At 35.0% G+C, this 16,424-nt stretch overlaps 1 protein-coding gene across 2 annotated transcripts in view; it reads right to left on the reverse strand.

Annotated features, from left to right (window-relative positions):
• The window catches only part of UMAD1 (UBAP1-MVB12-associated (UMA) domain containing 1), a 247,701-nt gene that overhangs the window by 129,710 nt on the left and 101,567 nt on the right, over nucleotides 1–16,424 (reverse strand). The window lies entirely within an intron of this gene.

Here is a 16,424-nt window from a genome sequence, read left to right on the forward strand (position 1 = left end):
AAAATTCAGCATAAACAGAGGGAAATAAAGATTAGGCAGTCTACACAGGGAGTGATTCAAGACCACTGGGATAGGCTATGTGAGAAAAAGGGAAAGCAAAGACGCCTCTAGTTCTCAAAATAAGGTAAGAAAAACAAAGATCCAGCCAAGACCAAACGTGGTGGCTCATGTCTGTAATCATAGCACACTGGGAGGCTGAGGTAGAAAGACTGCTGGAGCCCAGGAGTTCAACAACCAGCCTGGTCAACATAGGGAGAACCCTGTCTCTAATTAAAAATAATAATAATAATTAAAAAATAATTTTAAAAAACCCAACCAAGCAAGCACATTTTAAAAATCTTAAATAAACCACATCCCAGATTCCTCCTTCAACTGTTGCATTTCTGTTTTATGAGTGCCACCTACCCCAAAACTTCCACTCTAGACAAACCATAAGAAGACAGGATCAAACACCACACAACACAGAACCCTGCTGCAGCCTCTGGAATGGTAGCAGGAGTGGAACCAACAGCATAACTAAGACTTAGTGGGCATATATTATGTACCAAGCATTGAAAACTTTGAGCTTTTTCTGCATTCTCTGCATTCTCTACTTAATCCACACAACATCCCTAAACGTGGGAATTGCTACCATGTTCATTTCAGAGAAGCTAAAGAAATTGCCAAGGCCCCACAGCTAGCAAGTAGTGGAATCAGGAGTCTAATCAGATCCAGATAATAATCAACGTGCTTTTCTATCTAAAATGAGAATGACCAAATATCTGTAAATTAATTCTTCAAAAAAGTTACCTCACATCTGGCTCCAAAGCATGTTTAATGAGATTAAAGTAGCTTTACTTTTGTAGTGTAAGTATTTCTCCTTCTGCAATACGGCACAAAGAACTTCACTTTATAGATCACTCTCTTAAAAAAACCACCTGTACTATGTTCACATGGTTGTCAAGGTTTAAAAATGAATACAAATAATAACAGAAGCAATTCCAAGGGGAATGTTTCTTTTGAGAGAGAGGATTAGATGGAAACATTCTAAAAAATGAGAAAAGGAACACCATCTGGAATAATTTTATTTTCTCACATCTTGGATACCTCATAGTGTGAAAAAATGTGAAAATAAAGGATCAGGAAGTCCTGAAGTTGAAGAGTCTCAACATCTCAGAATCCAAGATGACACCTTGAATACATAATATAATTGATAGTTGCTTATGAATAGATACTCTCTCTGGATTTTTCTCCTTTTACTAACAACTAACACATTTACATCATTCATCTGTTAATAAAAGTAGTAACTCATGTCTCAAAGAAAGGCAAAATCCCATTCCTTTAAAACAAAGAAGGAGCATATTAGTTTACCACAAAACAGATCAATGTGTAGCTATTCTATCAAACTGGTACTTCCCTTTCAGGCAAGCAGGTACCACACACTGTAGCAGTGCCCAAGACTCCCAGAAAAACTCAGCAACGTCAAAGCCCGAGGTCGCCAACCCTGGCTGCCCAGTAGAATCACCCAGACTTTATGGAATTCTGAGCAGACTGTAACTCTACATATGATTGGTAAAACAGTAAAGTGTCTAGCAGATTACATAAGGGAATATTTTCTTGATCATGGGGGAGGCAAAGATTACTTGCACAGCAGAAAGTGCTAACCAAAAGGGAAACAAATTGAGAAACTTAACATTAAAATTAAAAACTTTTAAATCAAGAGACGTCTAGTAAAAAGCAACCCATGATGTGGGAGACAATAGTAACCAGCACATTCATCAAAGAACAGAGTAAGGGGCTTGGAGCTGCTGTAGCCATCTTGCCACCAGAAAGGGGCAGCTGGTCTGAAGATGAGGTGTGCACACAAAGAAAAAGATCCTGGGCCATCTTTGGAACCTTAAATCAAGATATGCCCAAAGTCAGTCCAACCCATGGACTGTTTGGTTATATGTGTCAACAGACACCCTTTTTCATTTAAGCCAGGATTAGCTAGATTTTCTGTCACTTTCTGCATAAATAATCGCAAACAATATTCAGTTCAGACCCACTCACACTTTAATTCTCAACTCTCTGGGCACATTAACAAGCTCTTCTTTGGTCAATTCACCATGTGTAAATTCACGTCCTCAAGTCTGATTTCATGATAACTCCAAACTGGGGTGGTTACTTGCCTGATCTTACACAGAAAAGGCTATGTTCATTTTCCAACAATTGTCTTTACCCTTTGGGGTCCGACTTCACACTATGCCTAGTTGTAGCATTCACTCTGATATCACTTCATAGTCCTTTCTTTCTGATTAAGTCTTCTTGATTTCTTGAGTCCCCCTCTCCCAGGGCTCAGAGCTGTAACAAACACTACTTATTCCAAGCAATGTGGTTCACTTGTTTATTCATATGTTCACCTAAAACGTTTATTTAGTGATAAGTGTGTGTCAGTCCACATATTTGTAACTATCACCATATCTTGTATAATAATCCCTTGAGCTTTCAAATAATCATTAAAACTTCTAAAATTCTACCTTCTTAACTTTTATGTCTAAATAGCTCATAGGAGTCTGCCTTGCACTAGTGGCACTGGAATGCTAACATTACATACACACTTAGCCCGCATGTTTTTAGTAGTCATTGCTTAATTTTAAAAATGGTTTCTTAACTTGTAACCACTTGGATTTTTTTTTTTAATCTTAAATTTTCTGCAAAACTCTCCTTGACTTTTAATGTGCTTGGAAACCATTTTCGAGTGTCTTTGCCAATACAAAAGCCTTTTCTTTAAGCCTGGCATAGGCTGGACTGTAGTGAGTGGCATAAAGTGGAAGCAGAGAGATTTTTCTCCTTTTTGCACACTAATTTTTTAAAAAGTGCCACCAGATGTGAAAGAGAAAATTTAGACTCTGAATTCTGAAATTCAATCTAGCAAGAAAGAAGCAACACATTCTTAAGGCATAGTATACTTCAGCTATCTACCATAACACCATTTCCTCTTGTAAATGAGCTCTTGATTAGAGAGAGTCTGCATCATTTTTTACTACAGTTAACAAGGTTCATATTACTTCAGTGAGTGCTATTGGGAAGGAAAAATGGGGTGTCTTTAAAAGGAACTGGTGGTGGTCAAATAAATAAGACACTAAACAAGACCTTAAATTGTGTACATGGAAAGTCTCTGCTTTACTAAATAACATTTCTGATGGATTTTTTGAAGAATAAAATATTCGTGTCTAATCCCCACATTACAGATTAAAAGCTGTCCAACACAGCCTGGACTGAGCAAAATAGCAGTGAGAAAACAGATCAAGGCAGGCATTCGATGTGGAGTGAAGACTTGGAATTTAATTTTGAGATAGATCTGAAGCCACTGGAGGGTTGTGAACAAAGGAGTGACATGATCTCACTTACACCTAAATTAAAAAGAATTACCCCAGCAGCTGTATGAAAAAAGACTATCAAAACAGAAGAGAATATTATACTGCTAATAACTAAATGAAATAAATCTGCAAGTTGCTGTGAAAAGATGTGCAATCATACGGCTAAGTTGAAATGCTAAGAGGCAGAGTATGATCCTGTTTGTGGAAAAAATATATGTATATACACAGACACACCACACGTACACACACTGTAGTGATATCCTTTGGATTTTAGAAAATTTACAGCTGAAGAAAATAAATCCGCATACCCAAGTTGTTTTACATATACTTACAGGTTTTCAAATAATGGAATTATTCATTTTAAATGTAAACTGAATTAAAATTAAACATTAATGAAATGAAAAATTAAAAATCACTACATTTGTTACATTTCAAGTTCTCCATAGCCACATGTGGCTGGTTAGTGCACACCTTATTGAACAAAGCAGATCTAAACAACTGTAAAACATACATAAGGAAAGCTACTCATCTGACAAGGGATTAATAACCAGAATATATAAGGATTTCAAACAACTCTGTAGGAAATAAAACTAATAATCTGATTTAAAAATGGGCAAACAATTTGATTAGACATTTCTCAAAAGAAGACATGCAAATGACAAACAGGCACATAAAAGGTGCTCAACAACACTGATCATCAGAGAAATGCAAACAAAATTTCAATAAGATATCATGTCACCTGAGTTAAAATGGCTTATATTCACAAGACAGGCAATTACAAATGCTAGAGAGGAAGTGAAGAAAAGGGAACCCCTGTACACTGTTTTGTTTTTTGTTTTTTGTTTTTTTTTCTTTTTTGAGATGGAGTCTAGTTCTTGTCGCCCAGGCTGGAGTGCAATGGCATGATCTTGGCTCACTGCAACCTCCGCCTCCCAGGTTCAAGTTATTCTCTTGTCCCAGCCTCTTGAGTAGCTGTGATTATAGGCGCCCACCACCACACCCGGCTAATTTTTTGTATTTTTAGTAGAGACAGGGTTTCACCATGTTGGTCAGGCTGGTCTCGAACTCCTGACCTCAGGTGATCCACCCATCTCAGTCTACCAAAATGCTGGGATTACAGGAATGAGCCACCACACCGGGCCCGTACACTGTTGGTGGGAATGTGAATTAGTACAACCACTATGGAGAACCGTTTGCAGGTACCTCAAAAAACTAAAAATAGAGCTACCATATGATCCAGCAATCTGACTGCTGGGTATATACTCAAAGGAAAGAAAATCAGTATATTGAAGAGATATCTGCACTCCCATGTTTGTTACAGCACTGTTCACAAGAGCCAAGATTTGGAAGCAACCTAAGCACCCATCAACAGATGAACGGATAAAGAAAACGTGGTATTTTTACACAATGGAATACGATTCAGCCATAAAAAAGAATGACATCCAGTTATTTGTGACAACATGGATAGAACTGGAAGTCATTATGTTAAGTGAAATAAGCCGGCATAGAAAGACACACATCGCATGCTCTCACTTATTCATGGCATCTCAAAATCAAAACAATTGAACTTATGGAAATAGAGAGTAGAAGAATCATTACCAGAGGCAAGGAAGAGTAGTGGGGAGTTGGGGGTATTGATGGGGATGGTTAGTGGGTACCAAAAATAATAGAATGAATATGACCAAGTATTTGACAACACAACAGAGTGACTATAGTGAACAATAATTTAATTGTAAATTTAAAAATAACTAAAGAGTAGAATTGAACTGTTTGTAACACAAAGGATAAATGCTTGAGAGGATGGATACCCCATTTTCCATGATGTGATTATTACACAATATGTGCCTGTATCAAAATATCTCATGTACTCCATAAATATATACACCCACTATGTACCCACAAAATTAAAATAAATAAAACATGATGTTACAACAATTTTTAAAAAATACATAAGTAAGGTTATTTTCTTCTTGGGCTTACAAATGAGGGTGGAGGAGGGGTCTTTTACTTCTCACTTTATGCCTTCTGGAATATGTATGCTACATAATAAATATATTTTTTCATGCTTAAAACCATTAACTACAGACCAGAGTGGATCCAGGTGGTAGGGTATCTGAACCTTATGCAACTTTTCTAGACCTTTCACAGGAAAAGAATACAAAATTATGAATACAAAATTAGAAGAGAAAGTAGAAGTATATATAGAAAGTATATACTACGAAATAGCAAAAATTAACTTTTACAATAGCGAAATATACATCATGAACATTACAGAAAATACCATCCTGTTTTAATTCCCTCAACACAAACTCTATAATGGGCTTTTTCTAAAGTTTTGATAATGCACAAATTTTGACAAATGACAATTTATAATCACAATCAATCGATATATAGAGTTAAACAACCACACAAATTTGTATCTCTGTCTATTTATGCTATAATTAAGAAACATGTGAGAAGTATCGTGTTGAGGAAAGATTCTTCTCACAACTCATGTCAGGTTTTTAGGATGCATTATAAAATTTAGGTACACTTTCACAAAATTTTTTTCATTTATGAGTTGCAAAATTTCAGGGAATTTCAAAGTTTCTTATGTGGCAACTAATCTATATACTCTTTGAATTGAAGATACTCATTAATTATAAAGCTAATTATAGTTACAAATTATGACATTTTATGTTGTCTTTCTCTATATGTATTTTGTGGTTAAATCAAAAAGAAACTTAAGTGTTTCCCCAGTGTATTCATATGATTCACTCTTTTGTATTAACTAAGTTTTCAAGTAGTCTATCAAGCCTATTTATAATCTCTATTAGAAAATTTTCTTTTCAATGAATTACTGCTTTTGTTATAATCTATTTTTTACAACATGCTTTTGATATCAAACAATTTCTACTTATTTCATCATTCATCTTTGTTGCTTTAGTTTTATGTTCTCTTATCTAAATTATCTCAGTTCTTTAATAAATAAGTGCAAAAATGAGAAAATAATTAACCCTATGTGCCTAAATTAGGAGTCTATGATTTCTCACTTGTCTTACTGAAATGTTTCAAAATATCTTTTAAACTATAGTTTAAAGCTGTATATTCTCAACTCAATTTCCCTTTAGCCAGATCTGATAAATGCCTGTGATCATTCCAAAGCAATCCCATGTAAGGAAATGTGATAGAAGGATGGTCGGAGTAGAAAAGAAATAACAGTCTTAACTAATAATGCTTAAATACCTTTAAATTCTTCAAATTTTGCAAAACCATATGATCACGTGAACACATTGCTAGAGGTCCTCGCAGAGCCTTGGAGGAGGTCTGTGCAAGTCAGAGGTCCTGAAACCTAAATCCCAGTAAATTTGCTCCTGGTAAATTTGCCTCTGATTACAGGGAAACAGAGCAGTTAGAAGATCCAACTAAAGCCAAAGGTCACTGGCTCAAGCCCAGGAGGAGCTGGGTGTTTGTTCCCACCTGTCCCTCCACCCTCATATATAACATTCAATTTCAGGGTGTCATATACTTATATGAAGGGTTAGTGCAAAGTCTAATTTACTTTCCCTGACTTTTCTACATTGCAAAACTAGAATTGCTTACATTCCTCATTTTTGCCAAAATTGAGATTCACACAGGTTGAAATCTTAGTTAACCAAAATCTCTAACTTACCAGAAATTTCTTCAGTTTCAATTTCACCAATCCATTGTTTCCATTGGCACATCTAGTCTCTCTCTCTCTCTACAATTCTTGAAACTTCAGCCCTATTTTAACATACCAACTCTAAAAGTTTTATTTGCCCCACACATTCATTAAAATTATCTCTCATTTATAAAATATGGGCTAAAATCATGATACATTTACTTGGGGAGAGAAATATTCATCGACAGAGCTCAATACTGTACTTCATAAGCTGAAGTAATGTAACTAGTGGTATAACACAGGAAACAATAATGACAGCATTATATTCACATTGCTCAGCTACATACACAAAGAGAAGCCTGCATAATATCAAATGGATAAATAAAGCAGAAGTCTGAACTGGTTTTTAACACAGTTAAAGCTGGTTTTCATTTTCTCTTTACAATTCATCCTGTATTTTTAATATAGGGAATTTCAAGGTATTATGGGGGTCATTACTTCTTATTAAATATTTTATTGATACTGTTTGCTATCTCTGTTTACCCTTTCCTACTTTTAAATCCAGCAATAGGATTAGAACAATTATTGCTTTCACCAAATTCTGAAATACCTGAAAAATACATACAGTTAAGAGCACTCTGCAGCCAAACTGACTGGATTTATATCTCAGCTCCGCCATGTCCTAGCTGTATGATTTTAAGCGAGTTACTTAATCTCTCTGTGTCTCATTTATCTTATTTGTAAAATGGGGATAAAATACTGCCTACCTCATAGGTATACTGGTGAGGATTACATGAATTCATGTTTGTAACTACTTAGAACAGTGCCTTACACACAGTAGTGTTGTGTATGTGTTTGTTAAATATAAGAAAAATATGTAACCATGTATAATATTAAATGGGCAGTCATTAAAGAAGCTATAATCAAGAAAGCAGGTAATTATTCTAATTTGAGCGGAGTTTTACTATTTTCCATCAAGTACTGTACATTTCAAACTGCCAAAGATAATCAGTTCAAATTTAAAAGCACAAACACATTTCTGGGCCAAATAAACAATCTGTACACTATCAATACCATATCTATCTCTGATCATGAGGAAGTCAAAGACTGACAAGCAGCTTAGTAGAGCCTGATGTATGTGAAATGGACTCCAGTTGGGCAGCTTTAAGGACGTTATTTAACTTTTTGGAAACTCCGTTTCCAGATTTGGGCAAATGGGTATAAATATTACCTAAATGTCTTAAGATATTACTTCAAATTACATTACATAAGACATATATAAAGAGTTAGTATGTAGTAGAAGATATTTAATAGAAGTTATTATAATTGCAATTGACCATAATTCTATTTTGCTAATATTCCTCTTTATATATTATACCATACATTATAGACCACTGCCTCTCACCATTCTAGCAGTATAATTAAGAATATTTATCTTCCCTATTCACTTTTGTTAAGATGTCAAACATAATCAATGTCTGACCTTGTCTTGGACTGAGATTTAATAACATTGGTGAAAGAGAACCTTCATGGATATTTAAATGAATGCAAATGTGACACATAACGTCCTTTCATTAGTAGTTACTTACGTTATTAAAAGTTTTACAGAACTTAGATAAACTATCCTGGAAAATAATAATCTTATCATAGATGTTTTCTGTGTAATAAATGTTTCAATTTATAGCACCTTTTATGAGAACATACAAAAATCTCAATATATGCTATTTTATAAATCTTTTCATCATATCTCCATATTAGATCACAGCAAATATTAATGCCCAGTTTTATTTTAGAAAAATATGAGAATAAAGATTTATGACTTGCCCTCCTAAACATGCCAAGAGGGGAATTCACATAATTTCTCACTTTTCTGAAGGAAGCCTTTGCCACCAGTACTGAGAACGCTATAAAATTAAGTACTGGAAGCTAAAATTGCTAAATATTCTATAAGCCATGAAAAAAATGCTTACCCGCTCCCATTCCTGGAAAATGCATTAACTAATGTTCCTCAAATATTTTTCCTTGGATTAGGCAGAAACAGTTCAAACCCAGAGAAGACACATAGCTTTCACATGGAATATTGGCTATTAAAGTGTGCACTGCTGGAAAGTAATTAAACCACACTGTACCCTCACTTAGGTGAGATTATAAAAACCTAGAAAAGAGTCCTTCAAGGAAAATGTGTCAAAACCATTTAAATTAATTTAGCACATCAAACTTCACTCTATTTATTGTGGAAATGTTGCAGTTATTTTAACATTTAAAATAAGTAACTGATAAATTGAATTTGTTTTGGAATCCCCCACAAACTTTTCCTCAAATCCATTATAAAACACCAATACCAACTATGGAAAGGCTCATGCTAGAAAATTTAAAAACATTATTAAGGGAAATTTTTTTTAAGCAAATACAGAAATCAGTGCAATGCAATCACACTGATCTGGGTGAAGAAGAGCCCAGAGTAAAAGAAAATCATGTGTAACAGGATATCTCTAGTACAGCCAGAAGAAGAGGGATATAAGAGGGAATTAGGAGTGTGAGAAGTTTGACAGTTCTTAGACTTATTGATGACCCTGCCTGGTTCCAGGCTGATAGAGCTAAACCCTAAAGTATCCTTCTGATAAATATTACATTATTTTCCCCAAATTTTGCTCCTAAAAGAATTTTTTTTATTTTTATATATACAAATATATATATACACATACACTTATATGTCTATAAATGTACTTCTAACCCCCAAAGAACAACATGATAGATCGTATTTTAACAGGAATGAAGGTAATAGATGGGAATTTTGTAAACGTGTAAATCAGCATTATGATTATATCATTAATATTAATGTACCACCACAGAAAAATGTTGATAACCTTGCTGTAAATGTAAATCTAAGCCAAAAATAAGTCCTTCCTCACTTGCTCCCCTCAAAAAATTACAGCAGCTCTAACAATAAGACTGTTGATTAATTTATATTTCAATCTGGGAATGGTTACCTAGTTCTGTGGCAGCAGCAGATTTCAAAATATCACTGTTAGTCTATCATATTTCTAGAAATCTTTATTTTATAAATGTGTATCAAATGTATATGTTATAATCTATGGAATATAATTTGGTTTGAGGAATTATTATTATTTTATGACATAAACAATTACATAATAAAAAGTAAATAATAAAACATATAACTTTATAAAATAAAATGTAGGCCGGTGTGGTGGCTCACGCCTGTAATCCCAGCACTTTGGGAAGTGGGCGGATCATGAGGTCAAGAGATCAAGACCATCCTGGCCAACATGGTGAAACCCTGTCTCTACTAAAAATACAAAAAAAAAATTAGCTGGGTGTGGTGGCAAGCGCTTGTAGTCCCAGTTACTCAGGAGGCTGACGCAGGAGAACAGCTTGAACCCGGGAGGTGGAGGCTGCAGTGAGTCGAGATCATGCCACTGCGCACCAGCCTGACCACAGACGAGACCCCGTCTCAAAAAACAAAACAAAACAAGAAACATATAACATATAATCATAAAACATATACTTTATTAGATGATTATGCATTGTTTTCCTACTTTTTTGATTCAGAAATGTCACATCATCTAATAATTCAATGATTTAGATTTAATTTCTATACATTTTCCCCAAAACACAGGCAAAACTTTCTTTTCCTTCAAGGAAAATTATTTGTTAAACTGAAAGTAATGAAGACTAAGTTCTCCATTAAATGGAGAAATAAGGCAACCTAGCAAGTAACAATGAAGATTTCCCATTTCCTGAAACCCTGACCTAGTGGGCTCAGTGCAAGAGATGAAAGGACCAGAAACCTCCATCTCTGTTCTGTTTTGAGTTACTCCTCTGGCAGCCTTCTTGGCAGCTTCAATTGCCTAAAAGGTTTATTGTTTCTTGGAAAAAATATATTTCATAATTACTAAGTGTCATGGTAACCTAAGATTTGACACTTTCCGACTGGCACTGTAATGGAAAGAGAGCCATCCTCTACTACTCTGTGACCTTGACCAAGTCACTGCATATCTTTGAGGCTTGGTTTTCCTCATCCATGAACCAAGATGAAAACATTTGACCTGCCTTGTTCTAGGGATTTCTGAAAGGATCAAATAAAGTAGCACCATGAAATGTGCTATGATATAACAAGTGTTAAACAAATGAGGTGCCACTAATAGTTGCAAGAATAATACTGATTACCTAATTAAATTAAATATACTTAACTGTAGTGGGGCCTTCTGAAACTCTCTCGCTTAAACAACTTCTGTTCTCCTGTAGCAACTCCAAAACAATACTAGGATTTATTCCTTCCCTATTATTTAGGGAAAAGTCTTCATGGCCTAATGGCTAAAGTATCTCATTACTATTTCTCACCATGCGCTTGAAGGCCACTTTGCCTACTTAACAATAAACATCATTTCTAATTAGATGTATGAAGTACCTAAAATAAAAATGGCAATAACTTCCAGTAACAATTCACATACACACACACACACAAACATGCACTCCACTTAAAAGAAATATAAACATTTTTTTAAAATCACTTAAATCTATAGGGCCTTAATACCTGAAGATAGCAATAAGAAAGGTGATTGTATGAGTAAACTGTACCAAAGCCAACAATAAGACATTCTCAAGTTGTGTTTGAAATTCTTTAAACAAGGTGGCCTTTTTAGCGAATTAAGATAAAGGTGTGAAACATTTGAGGGACAGGGCATTTGGCTGGCATTCTGCCACATTCTGCACCAGACAATTTCAGTTGCTGCTATTTGTCTCGTATGTTTTTTATTCTTCCTCTAGGGAAGTCAAAGCCTTTTCACTTGCAGGCAAATTTTACTGTAGCTCTGGTAACTACTTTACAAGGTGATAAGCATTCACAAGAGGCTTTTATTAGGCCAGTAGCTAAGGCAAAAACTACATGCACATATTTAAGCAACATGTGTGAAATGAAAGACTTTAAACATATATGAGTTCCAGGTTAGCACACTAAAACTGCTTATCTAATGAAAAGGCTGGGGATAAGAGGAAGGAGCATTTTTAAATAGTCTAAAATGCAATTATAAAATTGTATATTTTCTTTGCCTTCAACTCAACATATCAGGTTGTTTAATTACCTATATCATTTCCTGCATTTGCTAACCCATTGCTCTATTTTGCCCATTTGCCCAAAGTGTTTCCCTCTATCATTTTCCCAACTGACTTTGCAAGAGTACACTGTGCTTTTACCATGTTTCTTCTACTCAGCTGCACACACAGTGCACCAAAGAAGTAAACAGTACAAACTCTATGGTGCACGCAAACTACGAGAGCAACTAAGCATTCAAATATGAGAATATAAATTAAGACACAAGGTTTAACAGTACTACGCTAATTGAAGAGGAAAAAAAGACAATCAGAAAGGCAGTCAACTGGCTGAGTGTGGTGCCACACACCTGAAGTCCTAGCTACTCTGAGGGCTGAGGTGGGAGGATCTCTTGAGCCCAGAAGTTTGAGGGTACAGTGAGCCATGAGAAGGCAGGTCTTGGTCCCAGACAGACCAGGATAAGGAAAGAGAAAAGAAACAGCCCAGGAAAAGACAAGAATAAGGAACCAATGTAAACTTCCAGGGCCCAGAGAGACAGAGCAAAGAGCTCCAATGATGGGCAATGGAAAAGAAATGTGGGGAAACAGACCATTTGTCATTGTACTAGGCTACTTTTTACAGACCACGAAGTAAAATATAATCAGTGATATTCGAGTCTCTTTCTATGATCTGCAAGTTAATATCATAAATCTAACAAAATAAACTCTCCTTGGTTTATAAAGACACAGTGATTTTCCTGATAACTCAACTTTCCCTGATCTGTTCGCTCAACTATAAGCTTACTGAGAATGGGTTCCATCTTATATTTATTCCCAAAAGTTGGTCACAGTGTCTAGTATATTAGCAGATAACAAAATAAATGCTTCCTTAATTCTACAGCACAGAGCCAAGAGGTAAGAAATGGACTTGGCCAGCACAGAAGCCTTTCTCAGTTTATCACTGATAGGCACATCCCATAAGGAGGTCAGAGTTTCCCAAAATAAAGTCATGATATAATTAGAAATCAGAGAGAAGCAACAGTAGAACCTCAAAAAGAAAGTACAGCTGACCCCTGAACAACACAGGTTTGAACTGCAGGAGTCCACTATACATGTATTTTCTTCCTCCTCTGCCACTCCTGAGACAGCAAGACCAACCTCCCCTCTTCCTCCTCCTCTTCACCCTACTCACAGTGAAGATGACAAGAATGAAGACCTTTATGATGATTCACTTCCACTTAATGAATAGGAAGTATAGTTCCTCTTCCCTAAGTTTTTCTTAATAACATTTTTTCCCCTAGCTTGCTTTATTGTAAGAATATAGTATATAAAACATATACCATACAAAGTATGTGTTAATAGACTGTTTACGTCATCAGTAAGACTTCCAGTCAACAGCAGGCTATTAGTAGTTTAAGTTTTGGGGGAGTCAAAACTTATACACAGATTTCCAACAGTGCACGGGGGTCAGTGCCCCTAACTCCCATGTTGTAAGGTGTCAACTGTATTATGAAAAGACAACCTACAGAATGGGAAAAAATATTTGCAAATCATATATATCTGGTAAAAGGCTTCTACCTAGACTATATAAAGAACTCTTACCATTCAACAATAAAAAGACAAATAATATGACTTAAAAATAAACAAAATATCTGAATAGACGTTTATCCAGTGAAAAGATACAAATGGCCAATAAGTACATGAAAATATGTTCAACATCATTCATTAGCCATCAGGTAAATGTAAATCAAAACCACAATGAGATACTATATCACACTCACTAGGATGACTATAATTTAAAAAAAACAACAATAGTAACAATTAGTGTTACCAGGACATGGAGAAATGAGAACCCTTGTACACAGCTGGTAAGACTATGAAATGGAGCAAATCCCTTTGAAAAACTGTGTGGCAGTTCCTCGAATGGTTAAACATAGGGCTGCCATATAACCTAGCAATTCTACTACTAGGTATACACTCAATGAAATGAAAATACATGTTTACACAAAAGCCTGTTCACAAATGTTCACAGCAGCATTATTCATAATATCCAAAAAGCAAACACAACATAAATGTCCATCAATCGATGAACAGATAAATAAAATGTGGGATAGTCATACAATGGGATATTATTCAACAATAAAAATGAATGAAGTAATGATATCTGCTCCAACATAAATAAGTCTTGAAAACATAAAAGAAACCAGTCACAAAACCTACCTATTTTAAAATTTCATTTATATGAAACACCCAGCAGAGTAGGCAAATCTATAGAGATAGAAAGTAACTTGGGCTTGAGTAACTTGGGCTAGGGGAAGGAGGATTTGGGGGAAATAGTGAGTAACTGCTAATGGATACAGAGGTTTCTTTTGGGGTGATGAAAATGTTCTAAAATTATGGCAATGGTTGTACAATTGTGTGGATATGTTAAAAGCCATTGAATCATAAACTTTAGGTTAATGCTATGATATCTCAATAAAGATTTTATTTTAAAAATAGTTTCTCTGGGGTGATGGAAAAGCTTTAGAAATAGACAGTGGTGATGGTTTCACAACATCATAAATATAATTAACACCACTAAATTGTACAGTTGTAAATGGTTAAAACGGAAAATTTTGTTATATATATTTTAACACAATATTTTTTAAAAAGTACAGAATGGAAAATATATATGTATATGTATAATACACACATATATGTATATTAGCTTACTTTCCCCTGCTTTAATAATGAATGAATTCTTTCTCCAATAGACTCACTGTGTCCAGAGTAGGAAAACCTCGGATCTAAAACGTTTAATAAGTCCAAACATACATAAGGGGAAAGTATTAACATGACTTTGGGAAATTTATTGAAATAAATCAATCAGTAAAAAAAAAAAAATCTGTAAAAGATATCAAAACATCTTTAAACACTACTGAACATTCTGTTTTCAATGTTATAATTTATAAATTTGGTATCTGTAGTTCTTTAACCTACCTTAACACTGTTTTTGACAAATGATGTTTGTTAATTGTTTTGCTATTTCATGTTGTGAGGAAATTAATTGACTGTTACAATTCAGGTTTTAACAAATTGCATTTGTACTATCCTTTGCTAATTATGCTGTGCTTAGATTTTGCATAACAATTCACACATTTAATCTCCTACTTTAATTTCAAAGCAACTTATTTGTAAGTATGCAAATGTATATAAACTTCATCCTGCACCACCAGACCAAAACTGATTGTGTTGTTTCTAAACCAATTTTAGACACATACTTACACAGAAATTCACACTCATGTGAATAAACTAAAAGTAACATTTAAATACACACCACCTTCTTCGGGTTTCAATAGGAATGTAAATACATATATATACATAGAGGCCAAACAAAACGTAGTGCATGGAGTGTAAAATGCACGTGCTTTACAATAAATATTTCTACACAAATATTTTCTAATACACTTAAAATTATTATCTTAATATGATTATATTTTGAACATATAGTACTTTAATGGGATTTAAAGCAAGTCTACTATGACAGAACAGTAAATACTCTACCACAGTTCCATTTTATACAAAATAAAGCATCAAAATCAGAAACTGGAAAAATTAAAATGTCAAGCAATAGTAACTTTCTCATCAAACAAGCTGATTTTAGAGAAATAAATACAGAATTTCAAATCTTTGATTATTCAAATTTATTTTATTTTTAGTTGACAATCATGAGAAATTACTTGAAAATTATGGTTCTTTTAGGCTCATTACAAAACAGTATTAATCCTTTAATCCTTCTAGAAATTGTCCTGACCCTTTTCATAAGATGGCGCCAAAAGCGAAGAAGGAAGTTCCTGCCCCTCCTGCAGCTGAAGCCAAAGCGAAGGCTTTGAAGGCCAAGAAGGCAGTGTTGAAAGGTGTCCACACCCACCAAAAAAAAAAAAATCCGTACGTCACCCACCTTCCAGCAGCCCAAGACACTGCAACTCCGGAAGCAGTCCAAATACCCTCCGAAGAGCGCCCCCAGGAGAAACAAGCTTAACCACTATACTATCATCAAGTTTCCGCTGACCACTGAGTTGGCCATGAAGAAGACAGAAGACAACAACACACTTGTGTTCATTGTGGATGTTAAAGCCAACAAGCACCAGATCACAGTCTGTGAAGGAACTCTTATGACACTGATGTGGTCAAGGTCAACACCTGATTCGACCTGATGGAGAGAAGAAGGCCTATATTCAACTGGCTCCTGATTACAATGCTTTAGATGTTGCCAACAAAATTGGGATCATCTAAACTGAGTCCAGCTAGCTAATTCTAAATATATGTATATCTTTTCACCAGAAAAAAGAAAAGGGAGGGAGGGAGGAAGGGAGGGAGGGAGGGAGGAAGGAAGGAAGGAAGGAAGGAAGGAAGGAAGGAAGAAAGGAATG

Source organism: Rhinopithecus bieti, unplaced genomic scaffold (assembly GCF_001698545.2).
Source record: "Rhinopithecus bieti isolate Rb0 unplaced genomic scaffold, ASM169854v2 scaffold_23881, whole genome shotgun sequence".
Taxonomy (NCBI): domain Eukaryota; kingdom Metazoa; phylum Chordata; class Mammalia; order Primates; family Cercopithecidae; genus Rhinopithecus; species Rhinopithecus bieti.